The sequence below is a fragment of the Bombus affinis genome, chromosome 11 (assembly GCF_024516045.1).
Source record: "Bombus affinis isolate iyBomAffi1 chromosome 11, iyBomAffi1.2, whole genome shotgun sequence".
Lineage (NCBI taxonomy): Eukaryota > Metazoa > Arthropoda > Insecta > Hymenoptera > Apidae > Bombus > Bombus affinis.
In genome coordinates, this window is record NC_066354.1 from 4,142,496 (window position 1) to 4,168,468 (window position 25,973).

The window sequence follows — 25,973 nt, forward strand, 5'->3', positions numbered from 1 at the left end:
CGATGATTAGACTATGGGTTTTTATGCGTTTGTGGGGATTCGAAGATACAAAGATGTACAAAATGCACATAATATACAAAGACATATAAAACATCCGAACTATATTTATAAAATTTTGTGCATTTACATGAATAATCGCGGTCTGATCATAACACTTCAACACTTATAAACACTTCAATGTCTTAAGATTTCATAGAACTGTAGAATCTACACGCAACAGATAGTAACGAAAAGGATATCGAACGAATGCTTGGAATTTCTTTCTACATTCACAATATTGGAGAATACAACTTAATGATAGAAATTGATCGAGAAAAATCGGAGATCACGCAACGTTTACTCTTAACGGGTTAAAATTCACCCTAACCATTCTTATTTAAAGTACAAAATTAAGCCTTAAAATAGTTCAATCTACGAAGAATGCGTGTTCGCGACTTTTTCATTTACATTGAGATATCGGAAAAGGTAGAAGAATGTACGGATTGATCGAGACGATTGAAATTGAAAATAAAATTAAATATTCGTTGGAGACTCGAAGTTAGCCACGTGCTTCGGAATTCGGTGCTTCCGAGAAGTTGGAAAGCTGCAAGTGCAGTCGCGGTTCGCTGCATTGGACTCAGTTTGCTAAAAAAACTTGGAGCATAGTTGGAGCCGAAGAAGGAATATCCGTGGAATTCTTTGCTGGTAATTTGTTTTCCCCTACTTGTTCCTTGATAATATCGTCGAAGTTATTAAAGCCGAATCGCTGCCTCCACGAACGAAAATCCAGCTGGACGTAGATCGAACTCTTTTCGAAGCTGATTCCTCGGCTGAGCCTTTCACAAACTACTAAGTCGGTTTCACTGAGCGAGATATACAGTGTGCACCGGAACACGCGTCGTGAATATCGTACAATCGACGACAAGGATTCATACAAGCATATGTTATGTCTGTCCTCTGTCTATGAGACACAACGAATTTTCTGCTCTGATTTCTGTCATTAGTTTTAATTCTGTCATCATTTGTAGAAGACGCTCAAAACGACCATGTTGTATTTGAAGACAAGACAAGACGTCTTGTCATGGATCTGAATGGAAATGAATCTGTTGAAAACCTTGTTCTGTTCCGAACTTTAGTACTTGAACATTTTCAGTTTACAAAATTCGTTACATTTCAGAAATGAAGGCAGATAGAGCGCACGTGTATATGAATTTCTTTCGTCGTCGATTGTAGGTGTGCAATCAGGTCGCACATACCTTGTTACAGGCTGTATATCTTGATGTTTGTACACGTATGTGAAGAAAAAGAAAGAAAAATAGTGCAAACTGGACGCAACATAGTAATTTTATCAAACTGGTGATTAAAATAATATTAGTAGAGTAGATTTTATTTATTTATTTTTCTATCTATTTGTTGTAATCCTTGCATTTCGGCTTTCCAATTAAATCATAGTTATTTATCACTATCTTGCGTACCGCGTTTCTATTTTATTATCTTATCTAATTGAACGCACAGTAAACAGTTTTATTTGAAAAAGTTAATTGAAAAGTTAGTTTTATCGAATTTAGATTCATATCAAATCTTGATACCAAAACTTTGAAGTTATTCGAATATTTGTTTCAACTGTTTTTAAACAGAGTAACCTAATAATTATTGTATTTTTGAAATGATACACTTTTTCGTTGAGAACAAAGATATTTTCGATTCTGAGAAAATAACAATTCCATATACTGTTCATTAGTTTTCTTGGTTTTTATTATTTTGTTAATTTATTAATTATTTTAGTAACGCACAAGCTGTACGGGCACCATTACTGGTAGTTGTTAAATAATTGCAGCAAGAGATTCAAAAGTGTTCAAGCTTAATTAGATTAAGTAGGAGGAATTGTAATGCAAATAGTTTTCACTTATTCGCTTTATTTTAATGTTAAGAGAAGCCACAACCGAGCTCTCTATCCTTATGGGAAAGGTCCGAACTTCATGACCTATTTTCATCCAAAGTCCAAACCACTAAGGCAGTTCCAATGAAATTTTGAACAAGTACTCTGTTAGAAACACTAAATAAATGGAATATTCTTTCTTTATAAATATTTGAGAAAAATGCGTAACGACGTTATTCACAAACAGACGAATGGTAATTTTTCCCTTTTAACATAGAAATTACTTTTTAAATTCCTCTATTTCAAATAATATTTGAATGATCTATTACTAGAAGTAAAAAGTTCCACAATAATTGGTTTGCTTGAATACCGAGAAAATATTTCGAAATAGGTAAATACGCGATAGCAATTTCTCAATAATCAGTTCATTTGTCGATAAAATCTAATTTTCTCGATAAACAGAAAGAATTGTATTTTCAGAATAAAAGAAAAAGTGATTTTCTTAAGTCATCGTCGTGCCCCACCTAAAATATACAAATTTTCATTAAATTCATTCTTGTATTTCCAACGTAAGAAAAATTTACATTCATAACGTCTCTACATTCTTCCAATTGTAAGTTATTCAATTTTTTAAAATCGGCAAAGATAAAACGTTTCGATCTCAACTCGTCGAAAAGTAGAGGATTGGAAATAAAAAGCGTTTTTTCAATGGAAAAGCGTGAAAATTCATTATCCGGGGATCTTCTCTCGATAGGATTAAACATTCGTTTCGGTCGCGTGCAATTTCATTGGACAGCTGGCTTGGTCGACAACTAGACAAGCTTAACCACAACGCATAACAAATTGGTTGGCTTTACTGATTAGGTGCGAAATGCCGGACCAACTTAACCGAGATGCTATTGCCGATTATAAATGTTAATCTGCCCTCCGTTGACGAGCCTGGCTTCAGATAATTCTGCAAATCTCGTATCTTGAGCGTTCTCCAGCTAACTTCCTGCTGCAACACGGCTTAATTTAGATAAGTTTGCGTTCGAGCCACGCTAATTGATTGTTATGGAACATTAGACTAAAAAATATAGTAGTCTTTGGTATTAAGACTTCAAAATCATGGTATCGCGATATTAGCATGAAACAATAGTCTAGTATAGTTACTTACAACAACATTTTAGAACCTGCGATCATTAGCAATAGTTAATTTTCGAATTTCTTGCTCTGAATTTTAGTTTCGAACGTTTAAGAATTATTTATAAGGCAACATTTATTTTTTCACGCGACATCCAGAAGTTCTTCGATTTCCGGTCAGCACGATTCAGCAATACGACGGAACTTGTATTTGTTAAAAAAAAAATTATGTCGTTTCATGGTTATTTAAACCACCGATTAAGATTTCACACGAGGAAATGAATTTTAGAAAGAATTATTCATATTTTCGTTTAGAATATTTTCCCAATTATGTAAATACTTGATCAATATTTTAGCAAATGACAGCTCTAATTAGGAGAAGTAATTTTCGTCTAAAAACTTGTTTCTATTTCTTGTAGTTTGCGAGAGATAATATAAAATAGAAAAATAGTTGAATATTCGGGGGTCTATTTTACTCGCTCGGAGTGAATTTGGGCAGCAAGAAAAATATTTTATTACTTTTACCTATATATCTCTAAAGTTTCATAATTTCCTGAATTTCCGGGTTGGGAATATTCCCTTGTCAAGTTGCAAGGTACTCGTAAATTTAACTAATTGTATTTTGTAAGTTTTTATTTCAGTTTTTTGTAGTATAATACAAAAACATTTGGAAATTATAAAATACAGTTCTTGTATTTTAAAGTACTATAAATGTAGAACAACTTCTAAATTTTCTTTTTGTGTAATAATTTCAAACTAAATTAGTAAGCAAAATAATCAGAGAGAGAGAGAGAGAAAGAAAACGCAAAAAATTTTTAATAACAGCAACATACGAGTCTCTTTACAAAAATTATTTTTCATTTTATATTAAATTTTTATCTTTTACTCCTTTTATTCCATTGTACTTTCATTAATTCTCCTATGTTTACTATGTTCGATGTAAACGTGCTTCAATTTATGGACGAATGTAGTTAAAGCGGTCGAATTTAACATCTCAACAGAAGCACCTTTGAAAAGTCAGCCATTTAGCACCTTGAACTTTTGGAGCCGGACCACTTCATTACTCGTGTCGTTTCTCCTCGTCAGATTTCGTCGGAAATGTCAAAGTGATTTTAATTAAAATTCAACATCCCCACCCTCCGTCTGGCCCGGCAATTACTCGAGATAATTGAACGTTCGTGATAAAATAGGAAAGAAGAAAGAAAACAAAACAAAACGGAAAAGAGAAAGGAAAAAAAAAAGATGATTCCAGTGGGTGAGAACCAACTCAAATAGACACACCAGTGTCCACTGTATTGACCGTCGAAAACAAGGGTGGTGAGAAGGTGAAAGCGCAATTGGAGAATGTTCCAGGGAGGTCCATCGATTTTGCCAAAGTTGGCCACACTCGACGATTTTTCCCTACAAACAGGACAAATTGGAGTTTTCGCCATAGAGTCCGGTATGTTCGTGTGTCTTTGGGATACTTTATGCACGAGGGTGGAAGTTTGTTGTAAATTGGACGAGAGAAAGTTTCGAGGGTCAATTATAGGAAATAAATGGCTTCGAAAAGTGTAATTGTTACTTTAAATGTGTTTGGAACCTGGCGTTCCTTTTTCAAACTTCGTAAGTTTTTCCTAGCATTGTATTCTTGATGAAATAACACAGTTCTTTAAAGCAGGAGTATTTTAAACGAGGGATGGAAAATAACGAATGATATTGTATAGAAAAGTGGTTCTAAATTTTCCAACGAGACGATACACATCGTTCTTTTTTCAATTTTTCATCTTGATCAAATACTTGTATGAAGCATGCTAACTGCAAAGTTTAGGCAGGTGGTCAGAGTGTTTGATTGGTAATTTAAGAGTCTCCGGTTCGAATCCCGAGAAAAGTTAAAATAGGAAAAACTTTGCTTCTGAAAAATATCCTTCGACATTGAGAAAAATTAAAACTCCATACATGGTACTTCAATGTAACTTAATGTTAAAACAACGTAATAACTGCATTTGTAAAACAAATAACAAATTTCTAAGAGATATAACAATTCTTAAAAAAAAAAAAAGATATTTCTAAAAGTAATCTTAGAAAGGAAGGAAGAAGAAGGGAACGAAATTAATAATCCCAGCTAAAAAGTGTGTAAAACTTTTCGAAAAGATGTATAAAAGCAACTGAAAAAGAATTTAAGACAGAAAAGAATTTTTCAAGAGTTTTGAGAAAGATAAAAAAGAATGAAAGGTAAAAGTAGAAGAAGAACAGGGAGAAATTAAAACAAAACAGATTTTAAATAGAAAAAATCAAACAGTAGGAATAATGAACAAAGAAACTCCGTAAGCAGCACAACTACTAACTAATTCAATCATGATCAAACAATGTGTAACGCGTATTCACATAGATATTCAACGCACCACACAAAGCCAACGCTTTGTTAATAACAAACGTCATCAAATTTCACACGACGCTGAAGCGTGCGTTAATGAGAGACGCATTTCGAATGGCATGGTTCAAAGGGTTGCATTTGGCCTGGCTCCAAGTTGCTCAATATTCAACACGGTGCGAAATGTCGCGGCATCGGATGAATTAACCAAGGAAACTGCACAAATAGATAGAGAAGGGGAGAGATATATTAACGTGAAAGAAACGATGTTTCTTGCTTGGTACAGAGACGAAACTGTGGAAAGAAGGATCGATAAATTCTATCGTCTTAAAATAATGTCATTGTGACACAAATATTAGCTTTACCCCCCATAAATCATCCTATCACGTCGTTTTTCCTTTTATCATTCGTGCAACATTGTTGGTGATTCTTTACGGTTATCTTGAGATACAAGTTAATTCTCCGAGCTTCGAAGAAACGCGATGTTGCTGTTTATGATCGTGCTGTCAATAATCGTTTTTTTTTATTTACTGTAGTATTCGTATAATTTATATAATATAACTAAAAAGAATTATTTAAAACAATCAATTGATCATAGAAATTAAATTTACCAGAGAATCGTCAGTGTAGTCAAAATTGTAGTCAAAATTTCGTAGATGAATAGAAACGTATTTTTGAAAATTTCTATGATTTCTTAAAACATCGGACGAGAATGAGCGTACTCAGCGTGGCATGAGCGTTGGCTATTTCTTGAAATATATAGAAGCTTATTTTTCTCCTCGTAATATCTTCTTGAACGTATATATTTCTTCGTGTATCTTTTAGTTTTATTTCCTTGGTATAACTTTTATGCTTTAACTGGAAATGATGTAGAGGATGGCCTAATTATTCGCAATTCTTCATAGGAATTTCATGTATGAACAGTGTACATACTTTTTAGAATCCGAGCGATTTTTTGAAATATATAAAAGCTTATTTTTCTCCTCGTAACATCTCCCTGTACGTATTTCTTCATAAACCTTTTCATTTTATTTCCTTGGTATAACTGTGATGCTTTAACTGGAAGTGATGTAGAAGACGGTCGAGTTATTCGCAATTTTTCGTAGGAATTTCACATACGAACGGTGTACATATTTTTCAAAATATGAGCGATTTTCTGAAATATATAAAAGTTTATTTTTTTCTCTCCTCTTGATATAACTTTTATGCTTTAACTGAAAATGATACAGAAGATGGTCTAGTTAGGAACAAATAGTTCAAAATAATTCACCCCGTTTTCTAATATATGCGGAAAAACCTACGGAAAAATGTTCTCTGTCTCCAAACAAAAATCACTCTTTCTTGCAAATCGTTCGATCGCTTTTTTATCCTTAGAATTATCTAGAGATCGAACGAAACGCTGTCTTTCTTGATCTACACACGATGTTTCGGTATTCGCGGAAGGAAAAGAGGGTTGGCTTAAACGGATCAGCTGATCCATCGTGTCACGAGGCACGATAATATATTTTTTAGCTGCTCGTAAATTCCTCCTTTAATCTCACGGCTGCTCGGTGCAGCAACCTTCTCGATATAGAATTCTCTCGTTTCTCATTCTTCCTTTCTCTTTCTTTCTTTCCTTTTTGCGTCCTTTTCTTCGTTCGCCACGGCTGCATAACAGTCTGGCAATCGATATCGCGTTTTATCGATACTCCGCGGCCAAACTTCTCGATTCTCCCTATTCTGCAATGTAGAAGCGTGGATTTGAAAAAAGAAAAAGTTGTCATATGCAAATGTTCCCTCGCCCTTTTTCGGCCTTCTTCCTCTCCTGCTCGTGCATCTTTCAACAGTGCACGTTGCCTCATGATTCCCACGTAACCGTTGTCGAGGTTTTCGTCTTGATTTCATTGCCACCAAACTGTTTCCCTTCCCGTTTTTTACACCCGAGGTTCCCTTCACGCGTCAGCAGAAACTAGAGACACGGTTCTCTCGTGACATTTTTCTACGAAAGTTCGCATTTCGAAGGAATGTTAAGCTGTTTTAACGATGCCGATTAATATTTTTTAAATGTTAAATATATGTATATTTAATACTAAAATCAAATAGAAAGAAAGAAATTGATAACGTAAAGTCGCTTTACAAGAAGTATCGAACCATTTCACGATAATTCCATTTTTTAATTATCTCCGTAAGTTTAAATTCGTATAAACATCAACAGTTTGTAAGTGATATCGTAGGTTAAATTAAACTTGAAAATTGTTACTGAAAACTGAAAAATATGTCTTATTATGCTGTTCCATATACTCTTCAAATTGTACTATTTATAATTTATATTAATACCATTGAAAATACACACAATTTATTTAGCATTGTCACGTAAATTATGCTCAAAGGACTTTAAAGGCGTCAGTCTGGTCTTCATTGCGTGTCCTTCATTGAATTTTCATTTCTCGGCTAATCGAGCAGTCTCTTCAGCGAACAGCCCTCGACGTAACAAGCGTTACTTGTTACTGCTCAACAAATTCCCAATGCAGCCGCCCCTCGTGGCCTATGCATCGACCGACCCAACGACGACGACGGCCACTTCGATCAGATGACTCGAATTATACGCTGTACGCGCACGGAAATCGGAATCGAGGTTGCGAAAAACTCTTCTATACACCGCATAACCTGGAACCTGGTTTCCGGAGTTACTAGGTTACTGACCGACTCTCGAGACGGGGATGGAACGTGTCTCAACCGAGACAGGGCCGTGGTGCGTTCAAGAATGACGAGGATGATTAAACTTGATGTGAGAAAGATTGGGAATCTTGTATGGTATTTATTATGCTATTACGCTATTAGATAACAAATAACCGGATAAATTGATTTATTAGACAAATATTAAGTAATTATTTTGATTATATTCGTAAAGATATAAGTTTGAATAATATTCACAGTTTAGCGATCACAAGTGAATTATATGTTAAAACGCGGAGGATGATATTTTTGTTTTTCATAGGACAGTTTTAAAATTCAATCAATCAGTTATATATTGCAAAGATTCGTTGTTTTATTTTGGTGAATATACGAGAACACATTGATGGTCACAAGCTAAATAGTGCCGTTAATATTTGTTTTCCCCCCTATTTTGTTTACAAACGCGATGGATTTATTACGAATTTTTAACAGGTTTGTATATCCAGATGTAATATTTATTCCTCTGTTCAATCGCGTCGTATTAATATTCCCTTTATTCTCATTTTCAATTGTGTAATATTAAAATACTTCCTCTGCGCCAACGTGTAATATGAAAACCAGAGAATAAAAATGGACTTATCTCTTTTCATCGTTGACAAATAGTCAATATATATCTGGTTAACAGAAAACCATTTTCCATTTATCAAACTGGCACTCGAGTTTTATGACTCGGGAAAAGATATTAAATTGACAAATTATGAAGCATCCCTTGTACTCACTTGACTTAGCGTCATCTGTTTTATTCAAATTACGACTTGCTTCAGATTCTTGTTCAATTATCCGATTGGAAGAATGTTGAAAATCTGTGTAAAAGCCAACAGGACTTGCACAATGTTATTTTACAGACAACAAATATCACCAGGCATCTAATTTTCTGTAATAATGAGGTCGAAAAATTTGTGGAACTGTAGGAAACAGCAATAGAGATCAACGAAGGTTATGTTACTGATTATTAGAACGTGAAAATATTTGCATTTTTTGGAAATCCAACAAAAAATTTTCAGAATGCATCATATAATATGCAAAAATACAGAGAATATCCAAAATAAAGTATTAATTATAATATCTAGAAGTCTATTTTTTCATGTTACGTTGATAAAAATTATAATTTACCTGAACAATGACTATACTAACTAAATTTTATAAATATAATATATTGCTATTTGATATTACGAAATATACAACTTTCGTTCAACCCAGAAACGAAGTGTTTATTGAATATTGAGCTGAAAGAGTAGTTCTAGAAGTGTCTAACGATTTTGCATGTACAAAGGTAATTTGAACGAACAATCGCGCATAAAACGTCCCATATTTGCTTCTCCCTAGCATTTGATGCAAATGTAATGTATAAAAAGATTCGTAAACACCCTCGAACTAGATTAAATCTTGTTTTGGATAGATCACCGGGCGCAGCCCGATAAGAGCGCATAATGGGGGCGGTAAGGCGGACGGGGCGGAAGTGGAGGATCCTGAAACGATTGCTCGTATGATGAATGAAACTCGCGGTCTAAATAACAATATTTCCGAGGAACCAATACAGTGTCATTGGAACGGCTGAAAGTTGCACGGCGCCGCGCCTCGGAACACGCCTTCCTCTCCATGCTGCTCCTCCATTTCCGGCCTGTATACTATAGCGCGTTCCTCTCCTTCCCATCTCGCCGTTTTCTTTTCCCTGGCTGTCCCGTCCGGGCTCTGCCGCGACGCACGGTAAAACGTCCAGAAAAACGCGGAAAGACAAGAAAAAACGATTGTCTACGTGGCCGTAGGACGAGCGAAAGAAGAAATTGAACGAAGAGGAGAGGATGAGGTGCAGGGAGAAAGAAAGAGGCGTGGAACGGAAGGAAATAAAAGGAAGGGAAAGAAAAATAGGAAAAAAGGAGGAAGGAAGAAAAGTAGATGACGGAAGAATACAGAAGCGTTAGAGAAAGAGAAAGAGAGAAATAGCAAGGATATTCCTCCACGGTTCTCAGCCTAGCGAGTATGGTGCTCGGTTCCAGAGGTGTAGTGGTGGGGGCAGACGAAAAGGAGGGGATAAAGCCCTGCAGTGCGGCGCGGTCGATACAACCCCCACCCCTGATTCTCTGCTACCCCTACCCACGACCCTTTTTCCGATCCCTCTTCACTGATCCTCACCCTTCGCGTCCTTCCTTCTTCGTTTCCTAGCCCTCGTTCCTACCCGATTCACTCTTTCTCTCTTCAGCTCTAGCAACGTTTCTCTATCGGTATCATTGTCGTCACTGACTATGTCGTCATTCTTTCCCTCTTTTTCCGTCCCAACCCCTTTTTCCTTGGGCAGAGGGAGGGGCAGAGGGCGAGGGTGCTGATTAGTATGAGCGCCATCTAGGTGATTTCACGTGCGCTGGCCATTGCACCGAGCCACGGAAAAGAAGGTCGAAACGACTGGAGAGACCCTGTGACCGACAAAGCTGGAACGCCTGCCCCTCACCCCTTTTTTCTGTTCTTTATCTTCTTCTTTTTTTTGTTGTTGTTTTCTCCCAACTCGTTGTCGTTGCTTTTTATCGTCGTTGTTCCTCGTTGTTTCATTTCTTCTTTTGCCGTTTGGTTTTTGCATGCTCGTTTTTCCACGATCGCGTTTTAACCTCTTCCTCTATCGAGATCCAGACGTGGCTCAGAGTTAGAAGAGAGGGCGAGCTCGCGACGATCGACGGTTTAAATGGAGGATGAAGACAGGCACGGGACAAAGGATCGGTTATTCTCGCCGGGTTATCGATACCTCGTCCACGACCATCCCTGCTATTAATGGCGCACGAAAGAGGGAAGAAAGAGCCGCGACGATTATTTGAATAAATTGGCCCGTCTGATCGTGACCCGAATGAGTCCATGTCGCGTGCGAATTTCCATTCTTCCAGCTAGTGCTTTAGTCCCGCGACCTTTATCCGGTGTTAATTAATACCTGATCCAGTTTTACCCATGCGATTTAACCCTCTTGCGAAGACGATCAGGGTCGAATAGACGCAGTCTAGAGAAGTACGACTACGCTGAGTTCTAACGTCATACGTGTTAACGTGTACGTGTATCCAAACGATAGAGTATGGTCTTATAGTTTTATTAGGGCGTTTCTCAAGGAATGAGGACTTTTCTTTTTGTTTTTTTTTTTTTGGTATTTATATTGGGTGATAATAAATAGGTACCTGCTGATAATTGATTTTCTATGTTGAATCATTTGCTATTGGTCTGAAATATTTTTCATGAAACGTCCTTAATTTCGTTTTCAATTTTATATTATTTGTAGGATGATGAAATTTCAACTATGAAAATATAGCACGCGGAAGATAATATTGTACAATTACATGTGTGATAATTGGTTAGCGATGTACTGTCTTTTACTTTCTATCACGTTAGTTTCAATTATTTGCAACGGTGGATATTCGTTCGTATGGTCGATATTTTAGGTAGTGTTCGATCATGCATGTTCATAAAAATATAAATTTGTGTAAACGTACGCTTTACGCGTCGGAAAACATTTTTCGAATAGCAAGTAAAATCCCAATTGCCAATTATAAATCATCTGGCGATCGGAAAGACAAATTTCATTTGTTCCAAACGAAAGAGCCGGATAACGCTGACGTTATTCTCCCAATTTTTCTCAAACTTTTCCTTTCTCTTCGACACTTCTTCGATCTTTTTCCAAAAGAAATCGGACGATGGAACATCGTCTGCGAATCGTGATGCTGGTAAAAGCGATCGTAAAGATTTCATCGAATGATAAACGTGTAACAATCGAATATTTCCCTTGGAAAGGTGAGAATATATCAAAAGGGCGTGATCTTTGCAAATAGAGGCCCTTCGACCCGTTAAATCTTCTCCAGCTTTCGAGTCTTTATTTAAATCTCACCGTTCTAAAAGATATCGTTACTCCTACTCCTATCGCGATATTGAAGCGATCGCTTTATTTACGGGCCGCTTTATGGACGAGAGACAAATGTCGTTGGACAGCCGGTAGGCGATTCGTTCCAGGAGAAATTGAACGAATTGAACGGTTCGTAAAACACCGGAGGAAAGTAAAATTCAAGGGTACACGCGTTTCCTGGAATCCTGCCTGTAATCAATAATCGCTGAACGATTTTTGAAAGAACTTTGGTCTCGCGAAAACCGAACGTGTTTACCTAGTAGAGTTCTGCAATTGATTCCAATAAATTAAAAGCTGACTGACTTCACATCTCATCTTATTCGACATAAAATCGTACTTTTATAAGAAGCTGCTTCTGCAGTTGATATTATTGCTAGTACATTATTTTAATTGGTGTCTCTGGATGTTTTTCAAATAATTCTTCAATCCTTCAATATATTAAAACTGGCTGTTTAACAGTAAAATATCGTTACAAGAGTATCGTAAACAATTTTAGGTATTGAAAGTAAATCTGTACTTAATTGACATAAAGCTAATTATATAAACGCAAACTGAGTTACAGGAAGTAAGCAGTAAACAGTTGAGAAAGAAGATCAATTTAATAGTGACTAATAAAATGGTCAAATAACAAAAAAATTAGAGAACATTTAATAAACAATATTAAAAAGGTTCAACATGTGGCGTGGATTAGGGTTTGATTTAGCTTTAATGAACGAATTGCGAAATAAAAATAATGAAACTTAGTGCAGTTTATGCTGAATTAATATTAGGTTTAGATAGTTTACAAGTAGAATAAAAATTATATATCTGTAAAGTGTAGTGTTACTATATCATTGATTAATAAATTATTCAGTTCAGCTCAGTTTAAATATTAGTAAGTTGGTCAATAATTTCATGAGACATTAAACAGCACATACGTTATGAAACTACTCAAAAGACGGTAAAAGATTGCAAATAAAAATGGACAATGCATTATTGAATAAAGACATTTGCTTTTATAAAGAAATAAACTTTCATCTGTATGTTAAAATCCACACTAATTCCTTGGCCGATCCTATCATTCTCTATAAATTGTCAATCAAAAAGCAAGTGTGCGAACGCCTGAAAAGTTCCCGCTCTTGCTGTTTCTTTACACTCGGACTTGTCTGACTTGATACTGGCCGTATCTACTTTCGAGTTGTTGCGTGTAGTAAGTTAACGTTCGGAATGGGCAGATCCGGAGTTTGAGCAAACATTCAAGAAGCACAGTGTGAATATGAGTAATTGAAAGACGACTTGACGCTATTGAGAGAAGTATGATTTATCATTTAACGTAACGCGATCTGAAGTTTGCGAGAAAATGGGAATGTATAATATGGAAATTAATATTGGAGATTAATTAGAGTGTGAGGATGGTTTTGTCATCGTGAGATCGTTCTGTTAACGTAATTCGAAGCTCTCGCTGACGTTATAGACCCATCATTACTCATCCCATAATTCGATGAACCAATAACTAAAGCTATTAATTACCAAATTATCATTACTAAACTGTCATATCAAAAATCTAAATACGACGCAGTTCTCGCAATTAAATTGCTGAAAACCTCAGTCAAGAACAAATTCCTCCATAAATCCCGGAAAACAATTTACCGGGAACTTGCTCCTTCTCCACATGCATATCTCCAAGATTTATCACCAAATGATTCTTCCAGCGGATTAACCGAACAAGCGTTAAACGAAGCCGCGAGTACCGCGTGTATTTCACGCGGACCAGCGCCTATCGCAATTCTTGTCGCCTTAATGACGCCGTTTCTGCCTGTAACATCGTCGTAAACGATCTCCTTTTTTTTCCCTTCCTTTTCTCCGCGAATCGCGTTCAATTTCGTTGCGGTCACAAAGTGGCAGAATCGCGGCCGGGAAACCGCACAAAGAGGTTTCCATTTGCTCGGTGCAAGTGGGCGAGAACTTATACTGGCCGTGGACAGCGAGTAAAGTGGCGACGAACAAAGAGGGACTGGAAGGTGGTTTTCTGGATCGAGAACGCGTCATCTGGTTCTCTTCTGCCGTAGTTCTCGCGAGAAACTACGTTGATCTCCTTGCAACGTGGAATATACATAGGTATACTATTTTCAGAAATATTACGATCATAGTTCCTCCACTCGTCAACGTACAAACGTTATTACGTTATTTAATTCTTCCTCTTATTTTCGCAAACGAAAAACACATGTAACGTTCTAAGAAGTTGTCCAACGTAAAATTGGAACGAGAAGTCGCGCACGCCAACGAGATTTTCTTAGATATTTTGCCCGAACTAGAAACACCTTTCAACGATAGAAAGATATAATCAGGTCTAAAATGACCCAAAGAACGTAGTGGAATTAAACATCCTATGCAAACACTAACAGAAGGTATATTACTATGGACAGAACTTTACTAAATAGCAGACAATTCTCTTCCTATATAATAATATTCTTTTCTAATTTGTTACAAATATCTTCGCTGTTTGGATATGTTCTTTCAGCACTTGAAGTATCATCAATCATTAGATATAGTCGTGTACGTAGTCCAAATTCAGCTTGGCCCGCTTTTCCAAATTATAGCGCCACTCCTAGCCAGGGCGCGAGAAACACAAAACCTCCGCAGAATACGGAGACAGTCGTCAGGGATTAACTCTGATAACCGAACGGAGTCCGGCTCGTTCTTTCCGCAGCTGTAGATTCGCTCCTTAATTATCCAGTTCTTCCTGGCAAGCTGCTTTAAGCGGCTAATTAAACCGGGGCAACTCGGTAAATTTCCACGATTAATTTTCACACGATGTAAAGTCGTCTAACCCAGTTTCTCCATCTGTGTCCCTCCTTTGCAAGAACTTTTAACGTCTTACTGTCAATATAAAGACACCTAGTCTACGTACCAAGGATATTCGACATAAAATTTGAAGATTCGATGCTATTGCGTTTACCATTTAATTTCTACAATTGCGACGATATTGTTATAGGAGTTGGAATCTTCAAACGCGACTCGCTAAGCGAATCATGTCATGCGATATTATTGGGTTGGCAACTAAGTGTCAATACCACCTAATGACAAAATCCGCAATCACTTAGCTGCCAACCCAATATGTTCGTATGTCAAATTCTCAGAGTCTTGGACGTTCCATAATTTATCTCTCAATCGTACATTTAGTCTTCATAAACGTACCCTCCAGCAGAATGCGAAATTGCTTCCTGTTAAACATTGAGCAACATCGCACTATTTATGGCTACATACCATAGTTGTTTTAATAAGACGATGAATTGCATTAATTTCGTTCATCACAAGATTGATTTATTTAGTCTATCTATTGAATCTTTGAGGTAGTACTTAAGACAAATTTATAACTTTTCTATCTTGTTTCTTAATTCTACATCTTAGCTTCTTCCTAATTGTTAGTATTTGTTTCTTATATCTTTTATCTTACGTTTTACTATCTCTCCTGCATCACCTGCAATGCATCTTTTGTTTTTCACTAAAGGGACATTTCCTCCCTGTGAAATGAATGATAAAATAAAATAAAATAAAATAAAATAAATCATGTTTCTAATAAATCACCATTCTCGGTCTTCTACAGGAGAATAATTATTTTCAAAATATTGTGAATGAATTTCACATGAAGATTATCTTCTCATTTGATTTTGGAATTAAGTATGTGTTTTTATTCTTTTCTTGAATATTTTAAAAATTAGTTACGCAGACCAATATTGACCAGGTTAAACATAGTAATTTTAGTAATATTACGAAACATCTTCAAATTATCACCCACTTTCAAAAGGCTTAATATCTTTATATCAATTAATATTAATAGATAATATAATAAAAAATATAGTTATCTGCTCCTGCAACTATTTATATAAAAATACCTTTTTTCAACCATCGAAATTAAAAGCTACGAAGTTAGAAAATTAGCGAAAAATCTTTTCTTTTCATTGTGCTTCAAAAACTACGAATTAGTTTATTCGTAGAATCTGTATCGTTCGAGTGATTGTAAGCAAATCCTTAATCATAAGGGCAGCCTTATAAATGAGTTACATAAATCGACACAGCTTCGAATTACTTGATTAAATAACGAAACGTTGATGCTGATTGGTTCAGGTTGGGAAATTGAACCGACTGAAATTCTCAGCGAGGTGACTATCAGGGTGTTCCTTTTATTCGATTTCTTGACGACGTTGAATTCTCCGCGGGGACGCCTGTGAATCGAACCACGGAATGGCGTGGAAATCTCATTTTACATTGAATGCTCTGTGTTGAGCACTGGGAGAACCTCTATATAGTTTGTTTTATTAAAGATCAAGATATATTATTCAATGAAATTTCCACCCCTCCAGAGGCTTCCAGAATGGAAGTTATTCCGCGGGTTTCCTTTCGTTTAATATATTATCAATTTCAGCTGCTTTGTGAATAATCCGTCCTTCCGGCGTAAAGCGGAAGGGAAATCGTTGCATCTCCTGTAATATCGAGTTTCGAAGTCGAGAAATTTCTCGAATAATCAGCGTGTTTTTAAATAATCGCTAATATCTCACTTAAAAACATTACTTGGAGATATTTATTTTCTTCTATGTAAAATTGCCATTGGAATTATAAAAGGTGTGGTGTTTTGCTTAATCCTACCATACTCAATGTTACACGTAAACAACGTAATGTAGTTTTTAAAATTTCAGTAATTATTCGAATAATTTTCATTACAGCATTTCTATAATAATTTTCAGTAGAACAGTGTATTTCTATCATCAATAATAAGCGAACAACATTTCTATCACGTAGCAGAAGGGACATTCGATCGTAAAAGGGCCAACATTAGGTGGGGTCGATGTGACACTCGATTGAGTCAGAACGATTTATTAAAGAAATGATCAAAAATATCTATTAAAAAATGTGATTAATGCCATGGTAAGAATCATGGAGCGAAAGTTAACTTGACAATTGTCGAGTGAAGCAAATCGATTGTAATTCGATCATGAGAGATTGATATTAACCTTGTTGAAATCAAAATATGTTTTATCGTGTATCCTTGCTATGCTCTTTTTCGGTTAACCGAAACGAGTACAATACACGTAATTTGCCAATAAATTTTGGCGAGCTTGTTTATTTAATTAACGACTGGTACGTGCTAACTTCCATAATAGCATGAAACATGGATGCCAAGTTGCGCGAGTCACTGGTCGATCCTGAGGTTTTCCAGAGTTCTGAAATCCGTGTGACCTTGTTTGGAAATTTATACGAAATCTATGTGAAACTCATTTTGCCCATATTGCGCGACGTCGCCCTGGTTAAACACACTTGTACCAAAATGTTTAGATTTCTCGATGGAATCGAACTCAGCAACCTTCTCGTGTCTAAACTTGCCACGTATCTATTGGATTTTATTTAGACGTGGAATGCGAGCAGATGGCAAACCATCGGCAAATTCGGCAGAAGATCGTTATCTCGACTAACTTTTCTCGTTTCCATCTTTTTTAACTTGGCAGAAACACGGATGGTTTCCTATTCTTAAGGTAAAACCAGATTAATCTTTAACGCGTGAAAGATTTTGTGGCACGAAAAAGCTATATCCAGAACAGAAAGCATAATCTGCTGCGTTCGCTCGTTCATCCTCGAACGCAATCATATATTCTTATCGCCAGAAAATTTCTGAAGTCTGTGGCAAATACGAAAGGATCGTTATTTGATCGTTGAAACGAGAACGAAAACGGAATGTAAAAATTCGCAAATTCCAAGACTAGACGAAGGCGTTTTATTTCCCACGATTAAGTGTATTTTTCTCGCCGTTTCAAATTATCATCGGATAAAGAATTTCCTATTTTGTCGAAATGATTTGCTATTACTTTAAATTCATAGATAAAGATAGAGCATATAGATTATACGTTGAACCAAATTAATTTCCACGTCTAGCTCTGCCGAATATTAAATGTTATTTATCAAAACGCAATCCAAATGAAACAGCCCATGCACTACATCCTCAATCACGATGTAGATCGGCGATCAGAATCGATCTCGATATACTTTTCGATAAACTGAAACAACTCGGCCTTATCATTCGATTCAATTAATTTCTCGTTGGTTCACTCGCATTACCATTGGATTATCCGATACGACGCGATCTCTATTAATATATCAGGGAATTCTCGCGATCTGTTCGCCCTTATCAATCCACCAGCCCCTCGTTATCGTCCAGGCTCGCGTTAATGAAACGTTTCGCCAATCATGCAATCGCGCGTTTTTCCACGATCGAAGGGAAAGAAACGAGGCCCGCCGTCCCGATAGCCGTAATGATGCAAAAAATAGCGTTTCTCGAGGATCGATCGGTTAACACCGATAGACAGCTCGGAGAAAATATTGCTGCCACGTATAGAGACTGTGGTCGAGTAAATTTCAGCGTCGAGTAAGTAGGTGCCAAATAAAAGGATGCTGTTAATTAGGCGATTCGGAGCAGGGCCAAGAAACTGCGTCCGCTAGAATCCAGAGAGGTTGTATTAACGCGCCTTTCGTTCACGCCATTGATTTACCGATGCTTCGTATCGTCTGACTTGGTACGAGTTGTATCTACTTTCGTATTGTTGCGTGTGTTCAGTGAATGAATAGATAGGTTTATGGTCTGTGCACAGCATAGTATAAAATCGTAGAGTCGTAGAGTCTGTTTCTACGATAGAAATCCATAGCTTGCAACTTATCAATTTATTATAAATATTATTGGACTTCTAAAAATTCTACATGCGATTTTCATCGTCATATTTTCGCATCTACATAAGCATTGACTTTAAACAAATTTTACCTCGCGATCAAATACAACGCTTGTCTTGCGTGTTGTTTCCTTTCTTGTCTGACTGGACACGGGCTGTATTTACTTTTGAGTTACCGCGTATCTTTAATTGACGGTCTGTAGATAGAAAAATCTGAAGTTTGTGCAAATATTTAAGAAACATATCGCGGAAGGGAACGTCATTGTCTTCAAAGCAGAAAATTTGATGCTTCGTTTTGTCCGACTTGGACAGGCTGCGTCCACTTTCGAGTGGTTGCGTGAATTAGTTTACTGTTTTGAATAGACGAATCCCAGGATTGTGCGAATATCTAAGCAGCATAGTACGAAAGAGGAGTAATTGAAAAATAACTGTATCGTCCTGAAAGAAGCTTCACTGATGCTACGTCTTGTCTGATTCGATCGGGATATGTTTACTTGGAAGTCGTTGCGTGAGTTAGCTTAATAAATCCGAGGTTTGCGCAAACATTTAAGAAGCATAGTGTGAAATAGGAGTAACTGAAATATAACTTCATTGTCTGGGAAGAAATATTACTTGTTACTTAATATAATTTAAAGTTCACCTACTCTTAAAGCTTATTGTCCTCCTCTCTATACATTTTACAGCCTCAAATCTCCACCTACGCTGTATGTATCTCCAAACCTATTAAAAACTGCTCTTCCTCTCTCGATCATAAATATTTCCAAATTGAATGCACGATAAATTGCAACAGTTCACAGTGTTATCGGCATCGTATCGCACAATCACGATCCAACAACCGACGTTAACCGGCCTGTACCGAACATCAACGAACAATAACCAGCAAGAGGCGACGTAACGTTCTATTGAGAATGGTTGGCAAACATTCGTCATGGACCCTGACAGCCGGCGATTAAATCGGCGTGGCTTGATTCCCGGCGATATCGCGATTACGTTGATCCAACGAACGCGATGCATTGGCTGTTATAAAGTTGGTTAACGAGTGTTGCACCGTTACACGTAGTATGACCAGGCTTCGGACAGACGCTCTCGTCGACTGCTAATTAAACTTGCAACATAATCTACAAGTAGCTGTTCTCCACGGAGCGTGCGTTTCATCACCATCGCTGCAATACCGTAATTACGAATTTTCATTAATGACGAAACGAAACCGGCCACCGAGCACCCGATTCCTCCCACACCGTTCTCCTTTAATTGAATCCATTTCGAGTCCCATTACGCGATATCTGTTCGAGTTAATTAGAGCTCTCCCATGGTTTCCGCCTGCCTTTCAACGACCAATGCTCGTCGAAAAACCTGTTTATTAAGTTATCTATCTATCGGGCACGTAGAAGCGAGATTAGGGGTTGATTAGGGGTTGTCGAGGGGTTGAATGGTAGAAAATCGGCATGTTCCTCCGATCGATCCATCGAAATGAAATCTAGTCGCTGTTACAACGATAGATTTGAAATATGAAGTCTGGGGTTTGAAAATCTATGCATACAGCCGATTAAAAAGTTAAAGTTTTATTATAATTTCAGGAAATTGAATTTTATCTTACAAGAGTAATTGTTGAAATAATTACTTCAAGAAAAACTCTACACCTTTTTTCTTTTGTATATCCCTGACCTGAACAACGCTGTTACGAAGAGAATAGAATTTAATGAAACAAAAACATTCGAAATAACAAGAGGTCCATATTATTGTGCCCTTGAATGTAAATTTTGTTTTCGCTTACAAGGTCTCGAAACAGAAGAGCTATAAATAGATTTCTATTGCTGTTTCTTGTAGCCTTCAGTCGTACAACTATATACAGCTATACAACAAGATTAACTTTTTTGCTAATGTCCTTTGCTATAAATATATGAATAAATATAAATATATATTCTATTGTATTGTAACACTGAGAGAGTGAGGGTCTCGATTAGCACACACTATACCTGTACTTATACCTATACTTATTTCAATATATTTTTTTATTACAGATTCATCCACTTGTTCCTCTATCAGTCAATCTCAACAGTAATAAATGGATGTATATATATCATACCCAAAAAATCATTGTTACTAATGTGTTGAAAGGTAGTGACTAGTTGACAATTTGTAATACTACTTACTAGTTATCAATTTTGTGAGAACAAGTGCAAGTAGTTATGTATCGTTTCGTCGTCAAGTACAGAAGCAACAATTTGTAATTGATCTAATTGATCCCTGGCACTCTTCGTCACATGAAGTGTTATTGGAGTCACGCATTGTTAGTGGTTTATTAAAAGATTTCTGTTCCCTCTTTGTTTGAGTATCGATGATCCCTTGATATATCTTTGCATCAACAGAAATTGGTTCAATATGCGTTAACCTTGGGAAATGTGATTCATCCGAGACGAACATTCGTAACATTTACAACGCTCTTCGGATTATTATTCTTATGTACTTGTTTACTGAATAAACCTCATTTCTATCTTATCTCTCTATGTGTCGGTGTTAGTAGTTTCGTGTATTATTTAATAATCGATAGACAAATGAAAGTTTAGAAACGTACCTGCTTTTATTACATTTTCACAGATCAGAAACACATCTACATCGTTCTTTATAATTTTCTATTCGCTATAATAATTTGTATAATGCTGAAATAATTATTTCGAAAGATCTGTATGAAATCAGAATCGTATAATTTGTATATTTGTAGAACGCTGATGTTTAAAAACGAGAAAAATTCCTCTCTGCAGAATAATACGCGCGCATAATTACTTTCGCGTATTTTTCAATGAATTTCTGAATTAAAACTTGGGAATTGAGCGTAAGTGGCCTCTTAGATTAATTGGACTATTTAATTTGACTAATTTCCATGAAGTCTCCAACTAACAACTTCAAAATTCAGGCTGCTTCAACCTTCTATATCCAGCGTCACATTTAATTTTTCAAAACGGACGCTGAGTAGAAAGCAGATTGTTTAAAGCGTAATCAACGAAGTCTGTTCGAGCAGATTACTCCGAGGACGAGATGAAATTTTAAACGATCGCACGAGGTAGGTAGCGTTGGAAATTTATTTCCAGGTTTGCCGAAACAATTGTAGTAGTTTTCCGATGAACACGATGCACTTCACGTGTTAGACAGATACGAGACTCGACCCGAAAAAATTACATACGCTATATCCTTTCTAATTCCGTTTATGTTCTTTGTAACATAGATCAAATATGCTTTTGTCGCGCGTATCATTCGTTTTATGGTTAGTTGTCACATTGTTGCTATTTCAGAAGGCAAACACGTGGAGACTGGCGGGCAATAATAAACGTTTGTTTGCTCTGAATTGTAGACGACTGAGCTGCTCGTAATTACAGTGAGAAACCAACTGTTTCGAGGTTGTTCAGTCTATTCGGTCCTAGTGCTTTCCACGAATCGTGTGCTTTTTTTCGTCCACTGAAGAACAGAGAGTAATTAGACACTCGGCGGAGATATCGCCACTGGATCGTTTGCACGGATCCCCGCGAATCGTTTCGTTCTCAAAAGCCATAAAAGAGCTTTGCTTTATATCGAGTGCGTTTTTTCTTTGAATTTTTAACGATTCTCTAGCGTTCCTCTGTCGATTCGCAAATCGAAATGATACAATGAATTTCAAGGAAATCTATTTTAAACGAATTTTTAAAGAGATCTAACGCGTTTTAAAAAAATTTATAATCATAAGCATACGCACATTGTAAAATTACATAATAAAAAATTGTGCTGTATGATGCGAGCGAGAAATAGGTGGAAACGAGACACCCGGTGTACAAAAGTACTTCTGGCGCATCATAGAAGAACTGGTTCACCAGCGTGTCCGCATCGTTTTTGATACTTTGTGAACAGGCAGGCCTGGCGTTCTCTCTGAAATTACGAACACCTACAGAGCTTTTCATACTCGGTGAAAAGAGCATTCTTCACTGTTAATCCCAGCCGTCCGTTTATTTTCTCACTTCCTTTCTTTTTCCCCTTTATCTCTGCTCTCTTTCTTTTTTCGATAAATATTTAGAGATACAGGTCCGCGTAATCGCCGTCGCAATTCCGGGATCCTCCGCTGCGACAACACGTCGGCGACTGTCGCGCGATTAATTAATTACCCAGGCATCATAAGCCACTGACGCTTTAAATGATCCTATGATTTATCATCGTGGAAACGTCATTTTTCAACAACGATTAGCTCCATCGAAGAATTATGCCAGTCCTGTTACCGATGCACGAATTATACTTCTTCTTGTTTTCTTTTAAATTTGTATCGTGTAGTTAACCATTCGCCTGGCAAACATAATGTTTGTCTTTTTAATTTTAGTAAAATCCAGCTTTTATATTTTAGCGTTTATCCTCTGCGCCTGTATGTTCGCCGTTCCTTCTTTTTTAATTCTGTTTGAGGAAATATACCTAACGATAATATTATCTTCTCTAATGATAATATTTTTTTCATGGCCATGATTTCTTTTTTTTTTCTTTTTTTTCGTTTCAAACACGAGAGGCGTCTTTGTTCTTTTTTAACGTTCAAGAGAAACTTCTTTATTCCATTATACTCTTTAAGACCCAGCTATTTGCATAATAAAATCAGGCATCTTGCGCTATCAGGTTGCAAAGATGTTTTTCGTAATGTTGAATAAAAAAAAAAAAAAAACAGCAATTGAAAAGTTGGCAAGTAAACAAAGATGTAGGAAAATTGCTCTTTCTGAAATTACGTCTGCCTCGAGGACACTTAAATTTCCTGAAAAGCGAGAAACAACGGCAGGAAAGTAACTTCGGACGTTGGAACAACGAAACTACGTGAAACTCATCTTAGGACCTAGCCACAGTTCCCTTTTGTTCTGCAATAAACTTTTAAAACTGGTCCATCCAGTCGATGCGTTTCAGCTGTCAACGAAGATTCACCGACCGACTTTCCTGAACAGAATTTCAATAGTTTCGTAGTTCGATAGTTACAATATCTGTCTGTCAACCTGTTAACACACTCGTTGCTATTAAAATACGATTAGACGTCCTTAAAGTTTCATCAGCTTTATTACAATTTTTTATTTCGAGTAATTTACTAATTTTTATTTTATTCTCTCTGTTATTGTTAGATTTCATAATCATAGAGGTTTTTAATTATAGTTGTAACGTCGATATTGTAGAAATTGTATCTTAAATTTCATCTCCTGATTTCATTTCGAACGATATAGTAAAAATAGAAAGTAAACAGAGCGATAAAAATGTTATTTTTGAATAACGTCGGTTCAAAGTCCATCCCATTTACCAAATACATTTTTTTGCGAAAAACGATTTTTTCTTTTTATTTTTTGCCAGTTCTGGATTTGCTTGAAAGAGGGAATATTGGATCCCAAATCTTTGCGAAGGCAAATGGTTGAATTCCACTTCTCGTGCACGTCCATGGTATGCGCTTCTTTCTCTGAACACGAAGCTATCGACCAAATGCAAAGTAATCCTCCTCTATTTTACCGTTCAACGAAGACAATCTGCTAAATAATGTCTCGTGACAAGAATTTTCGTCACAGACTTTTCTTGAATTATAAATTCCAATCCTTCGATTACCTCGTGTTTCCACTATAAGATAGCCATTTGGGAAAAAGGAAGTTTCCGATTGAAGGGTAACTATTAAAAGATTAAACAGATTTAGCCATACTTTTAAATCTATTTAAAGTACATACAGAAAAATCTTCTCTAAGAATATCACGAGCAACGTATGCAAAATAGAATCAGTACGCTATTAAAGATAGAGGATAATTCTTGGTACGTACGAATGAACAAGCAGGTGAATACGCAAGTTTCAAGCGGCAGAACTTGACAAAATAGTGGAATGGCGCAGGATTCAAATGCAGATAGGAAGCAATTCTCGGGACATGTAAATATATAAGCGGACGAATAATCTGCAAGCCGCGAAATCTGGCAAAATAGTCCGATGATAAAAGCAGAAAATAATTCTTGAAACATAGAAACGATCAAGTAATACGAATACATAATTTTCAAGCCACGTCGCTTCATAGAATGTGAGAATGATTCTGCGCGTAATTCCACACACTTAAAATCTTCCACTCGACGTAATTTAAAAAAAATTCCGCTTTTCTGCCACTCGTTTTATGGCCTCTGATGTAGGTGGAAGCGTTTTACGTATTTCCATACACCTGACCTTATGAACGCTTTGGGAACGCTGCTTAACGTGCTTTAATGGCGCGTAATAGCGCCAGGTATAATATCGCTGACAGTCGTACGGTCTGGCGGTACCACTCTCTCACGTACCGCTATAACATCGCCTAACGTTCGCCTAATGTTTCATCTAACCGTCGTGTCATACAACATGGCTGTACACGAGCGCGAACGTTCAACCAGTTAACTGATTGTTCCCGTGTCGAATCCATATACGCCCACTACCTGCTCGCTTCTAGCTAAGCCAGCACCTCAGTGCTTTTCAAAATGTACAATCACGTTACACGCAATCAATAAGACCAGGTGCGCTAGACTTTCGGAGCTACCTCTCTTCTAAAACTGTTGAGAATTTCATCAGCTATACGCTGTGTTCTGACCCCGCGTATTCCCTAGTTCGTTAACGTTTCGGCAATTTTGTTTCCTAACTGAGACCGCAAGTTCAAAGGTTAAACTATCCAGCGTAAAGTTGCTTGCGGGCAGTAATTTATTTAGGAGCATCATTTTTCTTCGGTTATCGCTTTTGAAGAGACGGAAGAGCTGCTATTAATATAACTGAAGTTGAACTGAACACTATGTTAAGTATCGAAGGTTAAATATCTCGTAAAATTACTTTAACGTTGCTGTTGATTATGTTAGACAAATTGGGTGTGTTAGAACGTAGCTTGTCTTGATAATTGCACCTTTGCTCTGCAACTAAAGACCAAACTAAAACCTAAAACTTATCGGTTATTGTTAAGACTTGCATCTTTCAATCTACTAGCTTGTTCTCGGTTCAAATTAACGTTCAAATCAGAGAACCAATAAAAACTGTACTTGTCATGTTTTCCCTCGTGTGCTCTGGGACGATTAAATTCCAGTAAAAAAAAGCAGTTTTAAAGTTCTCGTTTATAGGTTAATTTCAAGTGGCATTGCTATTAAAGACGACATAGATTGAATGTCCACGTGGGCAGTGTTATCAACGCGCGTGTCACGCGATCGTTGTTTCCGTGAATTCTTTTTACTGCTCCGCCTGCCGGCTGTGTGAAACGTAGGTACACGGTTATATCCTGACTCTTTTTTCCTGAGGAGAAGGGAGGAGGAGGAGGAGGAGGATGACAACGGGATAGAGATCAAAGAGACGAGTGTCATAAACTATGTTGTAGAATGAAAATGTTTTTTTTCAATGAA

General features: G+C 36.8%; 1 protein-coding gene and 2 long non-coding RNA genes across 7 annotated transcripts in view; 2 read left to right on the top strand and 1 right to left on the bottom strand.

Annotated features, from left to right (window-relative positions):
* Positions 1-25,973, bottom strand: part of LOC126921639 (uncharacterized) — a 67,214-nt gene that overhangs the window by 27,568 nt on the left and 13,673 nt on the right. The gene's annotated exons all lie outside the window — the stretch shown is intronic.
* LOC126921616 (sodium/potassium-transporting ATPase subunit alpha) overlaps positions 1-25,973 on the top strand; it is a 166,439-nt gene that overhangs the window by 20,436 nt on the left and 120,030 nt on the right. The window lies entirely within an intron of this gene.
* LOC126921654 (uncharacterized) lies at positions 15,530-21,113 on the top strand. The gene is made up of 2 exons (XR_007712500.1): positions 15,530-19,787; positions 20,636-21,113. It is a non-coding gene; the product is annotated as an uncharacterized LOC126921654 (long non-coding RNA).